Here is an 18,110-nt window from a genome sequence, read left to right on the forward strand (position 1 = left end):
ATCAGTACACAGCTGAAACAAGTTTCACTAGTAACAAAGGAGAACCAGTAATACATCAATTTTGGAGAGTGTAGCAATTGCCGATCATCGGGCAAGTCCACCAAAGTCCACACTTTGTTCTCATACATGGATCCTATCTCAAATTTCATGTCCTCAAGCCATTTCTCAGAATTTAGGCTCATCATAGCTTCTTCATAATTCGTAGGTTTGCCATGGTCTAGTAACATAACTTCCAGGACAGGGTTACTCTACCACTCTGGTGCAGAACATGCTCTGTTCGACCTATGAGGTCCAGTAGTAACTTGATCTGAAGTTTCATGATCATCATCATTAACTTCCTCTCTAGTTCGTGTAGGCATCATGGGAACAAAATTCTCTGATGTGCTACTTTCCAAATTGAGAGAAGGTACAATTACCTCCTCAAGTTCTACTTTCCTCCCACTCACAGAGAAACTCCTTCTCTAGAAAGGTTCCATTCTTGGCAACAAAGCTCTTGCCTTCGAATCTGTGGTAGAAGGTGTACCCAATTGTTTCCTTCGGGTATTCTATGAAGACTCACTTCTCCGATTTGGGTTCGAGCTTATCAGGCTAAAGCCTCTTGACATAAGTGTCATAACCCCAAACTTTAAGAAATGACAGCTTAGGTTTCTTGTCAAACCACAATTCATACGGTGTCGTCTCAACGGATTTAGATGGTGCCCTATTTAACATGAATGCGGCTGTCTCTAATGTATAAGCCCGAAACGATAGTGGTAATCGGTAAGAGACATCATAGATCGCACCATATCTAATAAAGTGTGACTATGACATTCAGACACACCATTATGCTGTGGTGTTCTAGGTGGCGTGAGTTGTGAAACAACTCCACATTGTTTTAAATGAAGCCTAAACTCGTAACTCAAATATTCGCCTCTGTGATCAGATCATAGAAACTTTATTTTCTTGTTATGATGATTCTCCACTTCACTCTGAAATTCTTTGAACTTTTCAAATGTTTCAGACTTGTGCTTCATCAAGTAGATATACCCATACCTACTCAAACCATTTGTGAAGGCCAGAAAATAATGATACCCGCCGCGTGCTTCAAAAGTCATCGGACTGCATACATTGATATGTATTATTTCCAATAAGTCATTAGCTCGCTCCATTGTTTCGGAGAACGGATTTTTAGTCATCTTGCCCATGAGACATGGTTCACCAGTATCAAATGATTCATAATCAAGTGATTCCAGATGTCCATCTACATGGAGTTTCTTCATGCGCTTTACACCAATACTAAACGGCAGTGCCACAAGTATGTTGCACTACCATTATCAACTTTGCATCTTTTGGTATCAATATTATGAATATGTGTATCACTACGATCAAGATTCAATAAACTATTCACATTGGGTGTATGACCATAGAAGGTTTTATTCATGTAGACAAAATAATAATTCTCTAACTTAAATGAATAAACGTATTGCAATAAACATGATCTAATCATATTCATGCTCAACGCAAACACCAAATAACATTTATTTAGGTTCAACACTAATCCCGAAGGTAGAGGGAGTGTGCGATGGTGATCATATCAACCTTGGAATCATTTCCAACTCACACATCGTCACCTCACTGTTAACTAGTCTGCAACTCCTGTTTCGAGTTACTAATCTTAGCAGCTGAACCGGTATCAAATACCTAGGGGTTACTACGAGCACTATTAAAATACACATCAATAACATGTATATCAAATATACCTTTGTTCACTTTGCCATCCTTCTTACCCGCCAAGTATTTGGGGCAGTTCCACTTCTAGTGACCATTTTCTTCGCAGTAGAAGCACTCAGTTTTAGGCTTGGGTTCAGGTTTGGGCTTCTTCACGGGAGTGGCAACTTGTTTGCCATTCTTCTTGAAGTTTCCTTTCTTTTGTTGGAAATATGCCCTAGAGGCAATAATAAAAGGATTATTATTATATTTCCTTGTTCATGATAATTGTCTTTTATTCATGCTATAATTGTATTATCCGGAAATCGTAATACACGTGTGAATACATAGACCACAATATGTCCCTAGTGAGCCTCTAGTTGACTAGCTCGTTGATCAACAAATAGTCATGGTTTCCTGACTATGGACATTAGATGTCATTGATAACGGGATCACATCATTAGGAGAATGATGTGATGGACAAGACCCAATCCTAAGCATAGCACAAGATCGTGTAGTTCGTTTGCTAGAGCTTTTCCAATGTCAAGTATCTTTTCCTTAGACCATGAGATCGTGTAACTCCCGGATACCGTAGGAGTGCTTTGGGTGTATCAAACGTCACAACGTAACTGGGTGACTATAAAGGTATACTACGGGTATCTCCGAAAGTGTCTGTTGGGTTGACACGGATCGAGACTGGGATTTGTCACTCCGTATGACGGAGAGGTATCTCTGGGCCCACTCGGTAATGCATCATCATAATGAGCTCAAAGTGACCAAGTGTCTGGTCACGGGATCATGCATTACGGTACGAGTAAAGTGACTTGCCGGTAACGAGATTGAACGAGGTATTGGGATACCGACGATCGAATCTCGGGCAAGTAACATACCGATTGACAAAGGGAATTGTATACGGGGTTGCTTGAATCCTCGACATCGTGGTTCATCCGATGAGATCATCGAGGAGCATGTGGGAGCCAACATGGGTATCCAGATCCTGCTGTTGGTTATTGACCGGAGAGCCGTCTCGGTCATGTTTACGTGTCTCCCGAACCCGTAGGGTCTACACACTTAAGGTTCGGTGACACTAGGGTTGTAGAGATATGAGTATACAGCAAATCGAAAGTTGTTCGGAGTCCCGGATGAGATCCCGGACGTCACGAGGAGTTCCGGAATGGTCCGGAGGTAAAGAATTATATATGGGAAGTCGAGTTTCGGCCATCGGGAAAGTTTCAGGGGTCACCGGTATTGTACCGGGACCACCGAAAGGGTCCCGGGGGTCCATCAGGTGGGGCCACCCATCCCAGAGGGCCCCATGGGCTGAAGTAGGAGGGGAACCAGCCCCTGGTGGGCTGGTGCGCCCCCCTGGGCCCCCCTCTGCGCCTAGGGTTGGGAACCCTAGGGGAGGGGTCGCCTCCACTTGCCTTGGGGGGCACTCCACCCCCCTGGCCGCCGTCCCCCTTGGGAGATCCCATCTCCAGGGCTGGCGCCCCCCTGGGGTCCCTATATAAAGAGGGGGGTGGGAGGGCAGCCGCACCCTGAAGTCTTGGCGCCTCCCTCTCCCCTGCTACACCTCTCCCTCTGGCAGAAGCTTGGCGAAGCCCTGCCGGAACCCTGCTGCATCCACCACCACGACGTCGTGCTGCTGGATCTTCATCAACCTCTCCTTCCCCCTTGCCGGATAAAGAAGGAGGAGACGTCACGCTGACCGTACGTGTGTTGAACGCGGAGGTGCCGTCCGTTTGTCACTAGGATCTCCGGTGATTTGGATCACAACGAGTACGACTCCCTCAACCCCGTTCTCTTGAACGGTTCCGCTCGCGATCTACAAGGGTATGTAGATGCACTCCCCTCTCTCGTTGCTAGATGAACTCATAGATGGATCTTGGTGAACGTAGGAAATTTTTTATTTTATGCAATGTTCCCCAACAGTGGCATCATGAGCTAGGTCTATGTGTAGTTCTCTATTGCACGAGTAGAACACAAATCTGTTGTGGGCGTAGATGTTGTCAACTTTCTTGCCGCTACTAGTCTTATTTTGCTTCAGCGGTATTGTGGGATGAAGCGTCCCGGACCGACCTTACATGTACGCTTACGTGAGACAGGTTCCACCGACTGACATGCACTAGTTGCATAAGGTGGCAAGCGGGTGTCTGTCTCTCCCAATTTAGTTGGAGCGGATTCGATGAAAAGGGTCCTTATGAAGGGTAAATAGAAGTTGACAAATCACATTGTGGTTATTCGTAGGTAAGAAAACGTTCTTGCTAGAACCTTATTGCAGCCACGCAAAAGATGCAACAACAATTAGAGGACGTCTAACTTGTTTTTGCAGCAATTGCTTTGTGATGTGATATGGCCAAAAGTTGTGATGAATGATGAATGATATATTGTGATGTATGAGATCATGTTCTTGTAATAGGAATCACGACTTGCATGTCGATGAGTATGACAACCGGCAGGAGCCATAGGAGTTGTCTTAATTATTGTATGACCTGCGTGTCAATGATTTAACGCCATGTAATTACTTTACTTTATTGCTAAACCGTTAGCCATAGTAGTAGAAGTAATAGTTGGCGAGCAACTTCATGGAGACACGATGATGGAGATCATGATGATGGAGATCATGGTGTCATGCCGGTGACGAAGATGATCATGGAGCCCCAAAGATGGAGATCAAAGGAGCTATATGATATTGGCCATATCATGTCACTACTATTTAATTGCATGTGATGTTTATTATGTTTATGCATCTTGTTTACTTAGAACGACGGTAGTAAATAAGATGATCCCTCATAATAATTTCAAGAAAGTGTTCCCCCTAACTGTGCACCGTTGCTAAAGTTCGTCGTTTCGAAGCACCACGTGATGATCGGGTGTGATAGATTCCTACGTTCACATACAACGGGTGTAAGACAGATTTACACATGCAAAACACTTAGGTTAACTTGACGAGCCTAGCATGTACAGACATGGCCTCGGAACACAGAGACCGAAAGGTCGAACATGAGTCGTATGGAAGATACGATCAACATGGAGATGTTCACCGATGATGACTAGTCCGTCTCACGTGATGATCGGACACGGCCTAGTCGACTCGGATCATGTAACACTTAGATGACTAGAGGGATGTCAAATCTGAGTGGGAGTTCATTAAATAATTTGATTAGATGAACTTAATTATCATGAACTTAGTCTAAAATCTTTGCAAAAATGTCTTGTAGATCAAATGGCCAACGCTCATGTCAACATGAACTTCAACGCGTTCCTAGAGAAAACCAAGCTGAAAGATGATGGCAGCAACTATACGGACTGGGTCCGGAACCTGAGGATCATCCTCATAGCTGCCAAGAAAGCATATGTCCTAGAAGGACCGCTAGGTGAAGCACCCATCCCAGAGAACCAAGACGTTATGAACGCTTGGCAGTCACGTGCTGATGATTACTCCCTCGTTCAGTGCGGCATGCTTTACAGCTTAGAACCGGGGCTCCAAAAGCGTTTTGAGCAACACGGAGCATATGAGATGTTCGAGGAGCTGAAAATGGTTTTCCAAGCTCATGCCCGGGTCGAGAGATATGAAGTCTCCGACAAGTTCTATAGTTGTAAGATGGAGGAAAATAGTTCTGTCAGTGAGCACATACTCAAAATTTCTGGGTTGCACAACCGCCTGTCCCAGCTGGACATTAACCTCCCGGACGAGGCGGTCATTGACAGAATCCTTCAGTCGCTCCCACCGAGCTACAAGAGCTTTGTGATGAACTACAATATGCAGGGGATGGTGAAAACTATTCCTGAAGTATTTTCAATGCTGAAGTCGGCAGAGGTAGAAATCAAGAAGGAACATCAAGTGTTGATGGTCAATAAAACCACTAAGTTCAAGAAGGGCAAGGGTAAGAAGAACTTCAAGAAGGACGGCAAGGATGTTGCCGCACCCGGTAAACCAGTTGCCGGGAAGAAGTCAAAGAATGGACCCACGCCTGAGACTGAGTGCTTTTATTGCAAAGGGAAGGGTCACTGGAAGCGGAACTGCCCCAAATACTTAGCGGACAAGAAGGCCGGCAACACTAAAGGTATATGTGATATACATGTAATTGATGTGTACCTTACCAGTACTCGTAGTAACTCCTGGGTATTTGATACCGGTGCCGTTGCTCATATTTGTAACTCACAGCAGGAGCTGCGGAATAAGCGGAGACTGGCGAAGGACGAGGTGACGATGCGCGTCGGGAATGGTTCCAAGGTCGATGTGATCGCCGTCGGCACGCTACCTCTACATTTACCCACGGGATTAGTTTTAAACCTCAATAATTGTTATTTAGTGCCAAGTTTGAGCATGAACATTGTATCTGGATCTCGTTTAATACGAGATGGCTACTCATTTAAATCCGAGAATAATGGTTGTTCTATTTATATGAGAGATATGTTTTATGGTCATGCCCCGATGGTCAATGGTTTATTCTTAATGAATCTCGAACGTAATGTTACACATATTCATAGTGTGAATACCAAAAGATGTAAAGTTGATAACGATAGTCCCACATACTTGTGGCACTGCCGCCTTGGTCACATTGGTGTCAAGCGCATGAAGAAGCTCCATGCTGATGGACTTTTAGAGTCTCTCGATTATGAATCATTTGACACATGCGAACCATGCCTCATGGGCAAAATGACCAAGACTCCGTTCTCCGGAACAATGGAGCGAGCAACCAACTTATTGGAAATCATACATACCGATGTGTGCGGTCCAATGAGCGTTGAGGCTCGCGGAGGATATCGTTATGTTCTCACTCTCACTGATGACTTGAGTAGATATGGGTATGTCTACTTGATGAAACACAAGTCTGAGACCTTTGAAAAGTTCAAGGAATTTCAGAATGAGGTAGAGAATCAACGTGACCGAAAGATAAAGTTCTTACGATCAGATCGTGGAGGAGAATATTTAAGTCACGAATTTGGTACGCACTTAAGGAAATGTGGAATCGTTTCACAACTCACGCCGCCTGGAACACCTCAGCGTAACGGTGTGTCCGAACGTCGTAATCGCACTCTATTGGATATGGTGCGATCTATGATGTCTCTTACCGATTTACCGCTATCATTTTGGGGATACGCTCTAGAGACAGCTACATTCACTTTAAATAGGGCTCCGTCTAAATCCGTTGAGACGACACCGTATGAATTATGGTTTGGGAAGAAACCTAAGCTGTCGTTTCTAAAAGTTTGGGGATGCGATGCTTATGTCAAGAAACTTCAACCTGAAAAGCTCGAACCCAAGTCGGAAAAATGCGTCTTCATAGGATACCCTAAGGAAACCATTGGGTATACCTTCTACCTTAGATCCGAAGGCAAGATCTTTGTTGCCAAGAACGGATCCTTTCTGGAAAAAGAGTTTCTCTCGAAAGGAGTAAGTGGGAGGAAAGTAGAACTCGATGAAGTACTACCTCTTGAACCGGAAAGTAGTGCAGCTCAGGAAAATGTTCCTGTGGTGCCTACACCAACTGGAGAGGAAATTAATGATGATGATCAAGGTACTTCGGATCAAGTTGCTACTGAACTTCGTAGGTCCACAAGGACACGTTCCACACCAGAGTGGTATGGCAACCCTGTCCTGGAAATCATGTTGTTAGACAACGGTGAACCTTCGAACTATGAAGAAGCGATGGCGGGCCCAGATTCCAACAAATGGCTTGAAGCCATGCAATCCGAGATAGAATCCATGTATGAAAACAAAGTATGGACTTTGACAGACTTGCCCGATGATCGGCGAGCAATAGAAAACAAATGGATCTTTAAGAAGAAGACGGACGTGGATGGTAATATTACCATCTATAAAGCTCGACTTGTCGCTAAGGGTTATCGGCAAGTTCAAGGGGTTGACTACGATGAGACATTCTCTCCCGTAGCGAAGCTGAAGTCCGTCCGAATCATGTTAGCAATTGCCGCATACTATGATTATGAGATATGGCAGATGGACGTCAAAACAGCATTCCTTAACGGACATCTTAAGGAAGAACTGTATATGATGCAACCGGAAGGTTTTGTCGACCCTAAGAATGCTAACAAGGTGTGCAAGCTCCAGCGATCCATTTATGGGCTGGTGCAAGCATCTCGGAGTTGGAACATTCGCTTTGATGAGATGATCAAAGCGTTTGGGTTTATGCAGACTTATGGAGAAGCCTGCGTTTACAAGAAAGTGAGTGGGAGCTCTGTAGCATTTCTCATATTATATGTAGATGACATACTTTTGATGGGAAATGATATAGAACTTTTGGACAGCATTAAGGCCTACTTGAATAAGTGTTTTTCAATGAAGGACCTTGGAGAAGCTGCTTATATATTAGGCATCAAGATCTATAGGGATAGATCGAGACGCCTCATAGGTCTTTCACAAAGCACATACCTTGATAAGATATTGAAGAAGTTCAATATGGATCAGTCCAAGAAAGGGTTCTTGCCTGTGTTGCAAGGTGTGAGATTGAGCTCGGCTCAATGCCCGACCACGGCAGAAGATAAAGAAGAGATGAGTGTCATCCCCTATGCCTCAGCCATAGGATCTATTATGTATGCCATGCTGTGTACCAGACCTGATGTAAACCTTGCCGTAAGTTTGGTAGGAAGGTACCAAAGTAATCCCGGCAAGGAGCACTGGACAGCGGTCAAGAATATCCTTAAGTACCTGAAAAGGACAAAGGACATGTTTCTCGTCTATGGAGGTGACGAAGAGCTCGTCGTAAAGGGTTACGTCGATGCTAGCTTCGACACAGATCTGGATGACTCTAAGTCACAAACCGGATACGTGTATATGTTGAATCGTGGAGCAGTAAGCTGGTGCAGTTGCAAGCAGAGCGTCGTGGCGGGATCTACATGTGAAGCGGAGTACATGGCAGCCTCGGAGGCAACGCATGAAGCAATATGGATGAAGGAGTTCATCACCGACCTAGGAGTCATACCCAATGCGTCGGGGCCAATCACTCTCTTCTGTGACAACACTGGAGCTATTGCCCTTGCCAAGGAGCCCAGGTTTCACAAGAAGACCAGGCACATCAAGCGTCGTTTCAACTCCATCCGTGAAAATGTTCAAGATGGAGACATAGATATTTGCAAAGTACATACGGATCTGAATGTCGCAGATCCGTTGACTAAACCTCTTCCGCGAGCAAAACATGATCAACACCAGAACTCTATGGGTGTTCGATTCATCACAATGTAACTAGATTATTGACTCTAGTGCAAGTGGGAGACTGTTGGAAATATGCCCTAGAGGCAATAATAAAAGGATTATTATTATATTTCCTTGTTCATGATAATTGTCTTTTATTCATGCTATAATTGTATTATCCGGAAATCGTAATACACGTGTGAATACATAGACCACAATATGTCCCTAGTGAGCCTCTAGTTGACTAGCTCGTTGATCAACAGATAGTCATGGTTTCCTGACTATGGACATTAGATGTCATTGATAACGGGATCACATCATTAGGAGAATGATGTGATGGACAAGACCCAATCCTAAGCATAGCACAAGATCGTGTAGTTCGTTTGCTAGAGCTTTTCCAATGTCAAGTATCTTTTCCTTAGACCATGAGATCGTGTAACTCCCGGATACCGTAGGAGTGCTTTGGGTGTATCAAACGTCACAACGTAACTGGGTGACTATAAAGGTATACTACGGGTATCTCCGAAAGTGTCTGTTGGGTTGACACGGATCGAGACTGGGATTTGTCACTCCGTATGACGGAGAGGTATCTCTGGGCCCACTCGGTAATGCATCATCATAATGAGCTCAAAGTGACCAAGTGTCTGGTCACGGGATCATGCATTACGGTACGAGTAAAGTGACTTGCCGGTAACGAGATTGAACGAGGTATTGGGATACCGACGATCGAATCTCGGGCAAGTAACATACCGATTGACAAAGGGAATTGTATACGGGGTTGCTTGAATCCTCGACATCGTGGTTCATCCGATGAGATCATCGAGGAGCATGTGGGAGCCAACATGGGTATCCAGATCCCGCTGTTGGTTATTGACCGGAGAGCCGTCTCGGTCATGTCTACGTGTCTCCCGAACCCGTAGGGTCTACACACTTAAGGTTCGGTGACGCTAGGGTTGTAGAGATATGAGTATGCAGCAAACCGAAAGTTGTTCGGAGTCCCGGATGAGATCCCGGACGTCACGAGGAGTTCCGGAATGGTCCGGAGGTAAAGAATTATATATGGGAAGTCGAGTTTCGGCCATCGGGCAAGTTTGGGGGTCACCGGTATTGTACCGGGACCATCGGAAGGGTCCTGGGGGTCCACCGGGTGGGGCCACCCATCCCGGAGGGCCCCATGGGCTGAAGTGGGAGGGGAACCAGCCCCTGGTGGGCTGGTGCGCCCCCCTGGCCCCCCCTCTGCGCCTAGGGTTGGGAACCCTAGGGGAGGGGGCGCCTCCACTTGCCTTGGGGGGCACTCCACCCCCCTGGCCGCCGCCCCCCTTGGGAGATCCCATCTCCAGGGCCTGCGCCCCCCCTGGGGTCCCTATATAAAGAGGGGGGTGGGAGGGCAGCCGCACCCTGAAGTCTTGGCGCCTCCCTCTCCCCTGCTACACCTTTCCCTCTCGCAGAAGCTTGGCGAAGCCCTGCCGAAACCCTGCTGCATCCACCACCACGCCGTCGTGCTGCTGGATCTTCATCAACCTCTCTTTCCCCCTTGCTGGATCAGGAAGGAGGAGACGTCATGCTGACCGTACGTGTGTTGAACGCGGAGGTGCCGTCCGTTCGGCACTAGGATCTCCGGTGATTTGGATCACGACGAGTACGACTCCCTTAACCCCGTTCTCTTGAACGCTTCCGCTCGCGATCTACAAGGGTATGTAGATGCACTCCCCTCTCTAATTGCTAGATGAACTCATAGATGGATCTTGGTGAACGTAGGAAATTTTTTATTTTATGCAACGTTCCCCAACATCTTTCCCTTGCCCTTTTTCTTGAAACTAGTGGTCTTGTTAACCATGAACACTTTATGCTCTTTCTTGATTTCTACCTTCGCTGATTTCAGCATCGTGAAGAGCTTGGGAATCATTTTAGTCAGCCCTTGCATATTATAGTTAATCACGATGTTCTAGTAGCTTGGTGATAGTGACTAGAGAACTTTGTCAATCACTATCTTATCTAGAAGATTAACTCCCACTTGATTCAAGCGATTGTAGTACCCAGAAATTCTGAGTACATGCTCACTGGCTGAGCTATTCTCCTCCATCTTGTAGGCAAAGTACTTGTCAGAGGTCTCATAACTCTTGACACGTGCATGAATCTGAAATACCAATTTTCAGCTCTTGGAACATCTCTATGCTCTGTGGCGTTCAAAACGTTTTTGAAGTCCCGGTTCTAAGCCGTAAAGCATGGCACAGTAAACTATCAAGTAGTCATCATATCGATCTTGCAAAACATTCACAATGTCTGCATCTGCTCCTGCAACAGGTTTGTCACCTAGCATTGCATCAAGGACATAATTCTTCTATGTAGCAATGAGGAGAATCCTCAAGGTACGGACCCGGTCCGTGTAGTTGCTACCATCATCTTTCAACTTAGCTTTCTCTAGGAACGCATTAAAATTCAGGGGAACGGTAGCACGGGCCATTGATCTACAACATAGATATACAAATACTATCAAGACTAAGTTCATGATAAGTTAAGTTTAATTAATCAAATTACTTAAGAACTCCCACTTAAATATACATCCCTCAAGTCATCTAAGTGATACGTGATCCAAATCAACTAATCCATGTCCGATCATCACGTGAGATGGGGTAGTCATCAATGGTGAATATCTCTATGTTGATCATATCTACTATATGATTCACGTTCGACCTTTCGGTCTCCAGTGTTCCAAGTCCATGTCTGTACATGCTAGGATCGTAAAGTTTAACCCAAGAATTCCGCATGTGCAAAACTGTCTTGCACCCATTGTATGTGAACATAGAGTCTATCACACCCGATCATCACGTGGCGTCTCAACACGACGGATTGTAGCAACGGTGCATACTCAGGGAGAACACTTTTACCTTGAAATTTAGTGAACGGATCATCTTATAATGCTACCGCCATACTAAGAAAAATAAGATGTATAAAATATAAACATCACATGCAATCAAAATATGTGACATGATATGGCCATCATCATCTCCTGCTTTTGATCTCCATCTCCAAAGCATCGTCATGATCTCCATCATCACCGGCTCGACACCTTGATATCCATCATAGTGTCGTGGTTGTCTCGCCAACTATTGCTTCTTGTGATAAAGTAAAGCAATTACATGGCGTTTGCATTTCATACAATAAAGAGACAACCATAAGGCTCGCCGGTTGCCAGATATCTTACAAAACATGATCATCTCATACAATAATGTATATCTCATCATGTCTTGACCATATCACATCACAACATATCCTGCAAAAACAAGTTAGACGTCCTCTACTTTGTTGTTGCAAGTTTCACTGGATGCTACGGGTTTCTAGCAAGAACCGTTCTTACCTATAGCAAAAACCACAACGGTGTTTCATCAAGTTTGTTGTTTTAACCTTCTTCAAGGACCGGCCGCAGTCAAATTCAATTCAACTAAAGTAGGAGAAACAGACACCCGCTAGCCACCTTTATGCAAAACTAGTTGCATGTCAGTCGGTGCAACCGGTCTCATGTGCGTAAAGTTGGTCCGGGCCGCTTCATCCCACAATATCACCGAATCAAAATAAGATGCTAGTGGTAAGCAGTATGACTATCACCGCCCACAACTTGTTGTGTTCTACTTGTGCATATCATCTACGCATAGGACCTGGCATAGGATGCCACTGTTGGGAAACATTGCATGGAAAACAAAAAAATTCTACGCACACACAATGATCTATCCATGGAGATGCATAGCAACGAGAGGGGAGAGTGTGTCTATGTACCCTCGTAGACCGTAAGAGAAAGTGTTTTCCATGCTCCAACCGATCAAGTACCGAACATAAGACACCTCCGCGTTCTGCACATGTTCAGCTCGGTGACGTCCTCCGCCTTCTTGTCCAGCAAGACGGCGAGGTAGTAGATGAGTTCCGACAACACAACAACGTGATGACGGTGATAGTGAAGTGATCTCCACAGGGCTTCGCCTAAGCACTACGAAAATATGACCGGGGTGTAAACGGTGGAGGGAGGCGCGACACAAGGCTATCTAGGCAATTGTCTGTTGTGTGCTAGGCGCCCCCTCCTATATATATAGGTGGGAGAGAGGGAGGAGCATCCAAAGGAGGCAGCCAAGTAGGAGTAATCCTACTTGGAGTCCCTCCCAAGCCGCGCCCCCATTTTCCTTATTTGGAGTGCGGGGAAAGGCAGGGGAGGGTGGCGCCCCCTCCCTTTTCCTTTCTCCCATGAAAGGGAAAGGCGAGAGGGGCTAGCCCTCCTCCTTTTCCTTCCCTAAGGCTGTCCAAACAAGGGAGGGGGCGCACCAGACCCCTTGTGGGCTGGTCTGTCCCATCCTTTGGCCCATAAGGCCCATATCTTGCCCGGGGGTGTCCGGGACCCCTTCCGGTGACCCGATTTATTCCTGGTACGTCCCGAAACACTTTCGGAGTCCAAATACCATCATCCTATATATCAGTCTTTACCTCTCAACCATTTTGAGACTCCTCTTCATGTTCGTGATCTCATCCGGGACTCCAAACAACATGCGGTCACCAAAACATATAACTCATATAACAATATATCGTCAACGAACGTTAAGCATGCGGACCCTACGGGTTCAAGAATTATGTAGACATGACCGAGACACCTCTCCGGTAAATAACCAATAGTGGAACCTGGATGCCCATATTGGCTTCTACATATTCTACGAAGATCTTTATCGATCGAACCGTTATGACAACATATGTAATTCCCTTTGTCCATCGGTATGTTACTTGCCCGAGATTCGATCGTTGGTATCTTCATGCCTAGTTCAATGTCGTTACCAGCAAGTCTCTTTACTCGTTCCGTAATACATCACCTCGTGACTAACTCCTTAGTCGTTTGCTTGCAAGCTTATGATGTGTATTACCGAGAGGGCCCAGAGATACCTCTCTGATACTCAGAGTGACAAATCCTAATCTCAATCCATGCCAACTCAACAAACACCTTTGTAGACACCTGTAGAGCATCTTTATAATCACCTAGTTACGTTGTGACATTTGATAGCACACAAGGCATTCCTCCGGTATCCGGGACTTGCACAATCTCATAGTCGAAGGAATATGTATTTGACATGAAGAAAGCAATAGCAATAAAACTGAACGATCATTATGCTAAGCTAACGGATGGGTCTTGTCCATCACATCATTCTCCTATCAAATGACAACTCATGTCCATGGTCAGGAAATCTCAACCATCTTTGATTAACGAGCTAGTCTAATAGAGGCTTACTAGAGACATGATGTTTGTTTATGTATTCACACATGTATTATGTTTCCGATCAATACAATTCTAGCATGAATAATAAACCTTTATCATGAATAAGGAAATATAAAACAACAACTTTATTATTACCTCTAGGGCATATTTCCTTCAGCAGGGATGGCTGGAGAAGGGGCTATCAGGGCCCCACCGCGGCCTCGTCAGCCCTGCGCGCCATGGCGATGCGCCCACGTTCGACGACACCACCTTGCATGGTGGACTCTGCTCTTGCGTCCCCAGCGGGAGGAGGGAGGCGCTGTCGAGAAGAAACCCTCGTCGCCACCATTGGAGGTCAACCACGCCCTCTTCTCCGCACCATGGTGGAACAAGGGTATCAGGAAAGAAGGAAGGAGAAGTGTGTGGGTGAGCCCCTCGTCCATGTCCCTTTTTATACGAGAACATGGCCGGGGGCTGGCTCCTCACCACCTAGGAGGGGTCCGCCCCGCTCCACAAATCTTGCCTCCCCGCGCTATTGACGACGCCCATAATCAATGATCGTCTGCCCGCGCCTGTCCATGGCCTGGCTTTCTGCCATGGCACTCATTCCTGCGTCCTTTACGTCCACCACCAACCCCGTGCAATGCATGCATCGTACATGGAGGAAATGATAGGCGTAGTGGGTGAGTAAAATGGCAGTTACCCCTCCCCTCGTGAACATGGGCAGCTCGTGAGCCACTACGTGGGTACTCCCACGTCGTTCTGCATGACTCGCGGGGAAGGCGGTAACTGACTCAATCACATGTTAATGAAGAAGCAAGGAAAACGTGTGGAGAGACTTAAAACCCGTAGTGGCATGACCCGAGTGCTCGCCTGTGTGATTGTTGGGGCCTACCCCAACGATGCTCAGCGGCACGTATGGGCTAGACCCGGGGGCTCCTCTCGGTGCAACAAACATTTGCATTTGTTGCCCGGACTTACACACAGGAACACTAGCCTCGTTTGTTCAACATCAAGACCAAGCCAGGGAAGCAGCTCTTAACGAGATCAAAGAGCGGATCAAGAAGATGAAGAATAACCAAGACAGAATAATATCACTTTTGGGAGGGCCTCCCTTGCCAGGCAGGAGAGCCTGGCTCGGTCGAGACCGTCCCAGGGGCAAGTTCAAGACTTCCCCGGCAAGCTTTCCGGGTCCACCAAGGGTGAAATTCCCGCCAACACACCACCGCTCCATCGCACAATGACGCAAGCCACTTATCAGTGCGATGTCAATCCCCCGAGCGATTAAGTGGCCTCTGCTAAGCATGTGGAGGCCCATTGGAAGACAAGATTTATCCAAGTGACACCCATTCAAAAGCGTGTGAAGATGATAAGCAAGGGATGGTTAAGCGGCTCAGCAAGCCTGCCGGGCTTCGTCCTCAGCGTGACACCTAGCAGTGCATTTAATGCACCTTGTCCTAACTGCTAGAGTTAGGTATGATAGCACTGTTGGCTATCTAATCAGTAGATAAAGACTGTTTTGCCATTGTGGTTATCCCTGAAGCTATAAAAGGAGGTCCAAGGTGACCTAGCTAGCAAAGGATTCGGACCCTCGCACACTTGTACGCGTGTACCTGCACTCCCCGAGGCACCCTTGCCGGTCTTGGGCGCTGCGTGTTCATTGCGTTCTTCCATTCAATCCACCAAAAAGCAGGAGTAGGTTTTTTTGCTATCCAGCGGCCTGAACCTGGGTAAAAACCATCAGTGTCACTGCGTTGTGTTGTTTCATGGCTTCTGCTCTTTGTGCAATGTGATTCCCCCCTACCGAATCACAAAGGGGCTCATGGCCCCATAGGTGATCATGATCCCCCACGACGTAAGAGAATCACAGCATACATTGTTGGAAATATGCCCTAGAGGCAATAATAAAAGCATTATTATTATATTTCCTTGTTCATGATAATTGTCTTTATTCATATCCGGAAATCATAATACATGTGTGAATAACAGACACCAACATGTCCCTAGTGAGCCTCTAGTTGACTAGCTCGTTGATCAACAGATAGTCATGGTTTCCTGACTATGGACACTGGATGTCATTGATAACGAGATCACATCATTGGGAGAATGATGTGATGGACAAGACCCAATCCTAAACATAGCACAAGATCGTATAGTTCATTTGCTAGAGTTTTCCAATGTCAAAGTATCTTTTCCTTAGACCATGAGATCGTGTAACTCCCGGATACCGTAGGAGTGCTTTGGGTATGCCAAACGTCACAACGTAACTGGGTGACTATAAAGGTAGACTACGGGTATCTCCAAAAGTGTCTGTTGGGTGACATGGATCAAGAGTGGGATTTGTCACTCCGTATGACGGAGAGGTATCACTGGGCCCACTCGGTAATGCATCATCATAATGAGCTCAGAGTGACCAAGTGTCTGGTCACGGGATCATGCATTACGGTACGAGTAAAGTGACTTGCCGGTAACGAGATTGAACGAGGTATTGGGATACCGACGATCGAATCTCGGGCAAGTAACATATCGATAGACAAACGGAATAGCGTACGGGATTGATTAAATCCTCGACATCGTGGTTCATCCGATGAGATCATCGTGGAGCATGTGGGAGCCAACATGGGTATCCAGATCCCGCTGTTGGTTATTGACCGGAGAGTCGTCTCGGTCATGTCTGCTTGTCTCCCGAACCCGTAGGGTCTACACACTTAAGGTTCGGTGACGCTAGGGTTATGAAGATATGTATATGCAGAAACCCGAATGTTATTCGGAGTCCCGGATGAGATCCCAGACGTCACGAGGAGTTCCGGAATGGTCCGGAGGTAAAGAATTATATATAGGAAGTGCTATTTCGGGCATCGGGACAAGTTTCGGGGTTATCGGTATTGTACCGGGACCACCGGAAGGGTCCCGGGGGTCCACCGGGTGGGGCCACCTGTCCCGGGGGGCCACATGGGCTGTAGGGGGTGCGCCTTGGCCTAGATGGGCCAAGGGCACCAGCCCCTATAGGCCCATGCGCCTAGGGTTTCCACCATGGAAGAGTCCATGTGGTGGAAGGCACCCCTAGGTGCCTTGGGGGGGAGGGAAACCTCCCCTTGGCCGCCGCCCCCCTAGTAGATCTCATCTACTAGGGCCGGCGCCCCCTGGCACCCCTATATATAGTGGGGAGGAGAGGAGGGATTTCACACCAGCCCCTGGCGCCTCCATCCCCCCCCCCCCGTTACGTCTCTCCCTCGTAGTCTCGACGAAGCCCTGCTGCTGTGACGCCCTGCATCCACCACCACGCCGTCGTGCTGCTGGATCTTCATCAACCTCTCCTTCCCCCTTGCTGGATCAAGAAGGAGGAGACGTCTCCCGTCCCGTACGTGTGTTGAACGCGGAGGTGCCGTCCGTTCGGCGCTGGTCATCGGTGATTTGGATCACGTCGAGTACGACTACATCATCACCGTTCTTTTGAACGCTTTCGTGCGCGATCTACAAAGGTATGTAGATGCATCTAATCACTCGTTGCTAGATGAACTCCTAGATGATCTTGGTGAAACGAGTAGGAAAATTTTGTTTTCTGCAACGTTCCCCAACAGTGGCATCATGAGCTAGGTCTATGCGTAGTTCTTCTTGCGTGAGTAGAACACAATTTGTTGTGGGCGTAGATTTTTCAACTTTCTTGCCGTTACTAGTCCTTTCTTGCTTCAGCGGTATTGTGGGATGAAGCGGCCCGGACCAACCTTACACGTACGCTTACGTGAGACCGGTTCCACCGACTAACATGCACTAGTTGCATAAGGTGGCTGGCGAGTGTCTGTCTCTCTCACTTTAGTTGGAGCGGAATCGATGAACTGGGTCCTTATGAAGGGTAAATAGAAGTTGACAAATCACGTTGTGGCTTTAACGTAGGTAAGAAAACGTTCTTGCTAGAACCTTAATTCAGCCACGTAAAACTTGCAACAACAATTAGAGGACGTCTAACTTGTTTTTGCAGCAAGTGGTTTGTGATATGATATGGCCAAAGTTGTGATGAATGATGAATGATCTATATGTGAT

This window comes from Triticum aestivum, chromosome 1B (assembly GCF_018294505.1).
Source record: "Triticum aestivum cultivar Chinese Spring chromosome 1B, IWGSC CS RefSeq v2.1, whole genome shotgun sequence".
Classification (NCBI taxonomy): Eukaryota; Viridiplantae; Streptophyta; class Magnoliopsida; order Poales; family Poaceae; genus Triticum; species Triticum aestivum.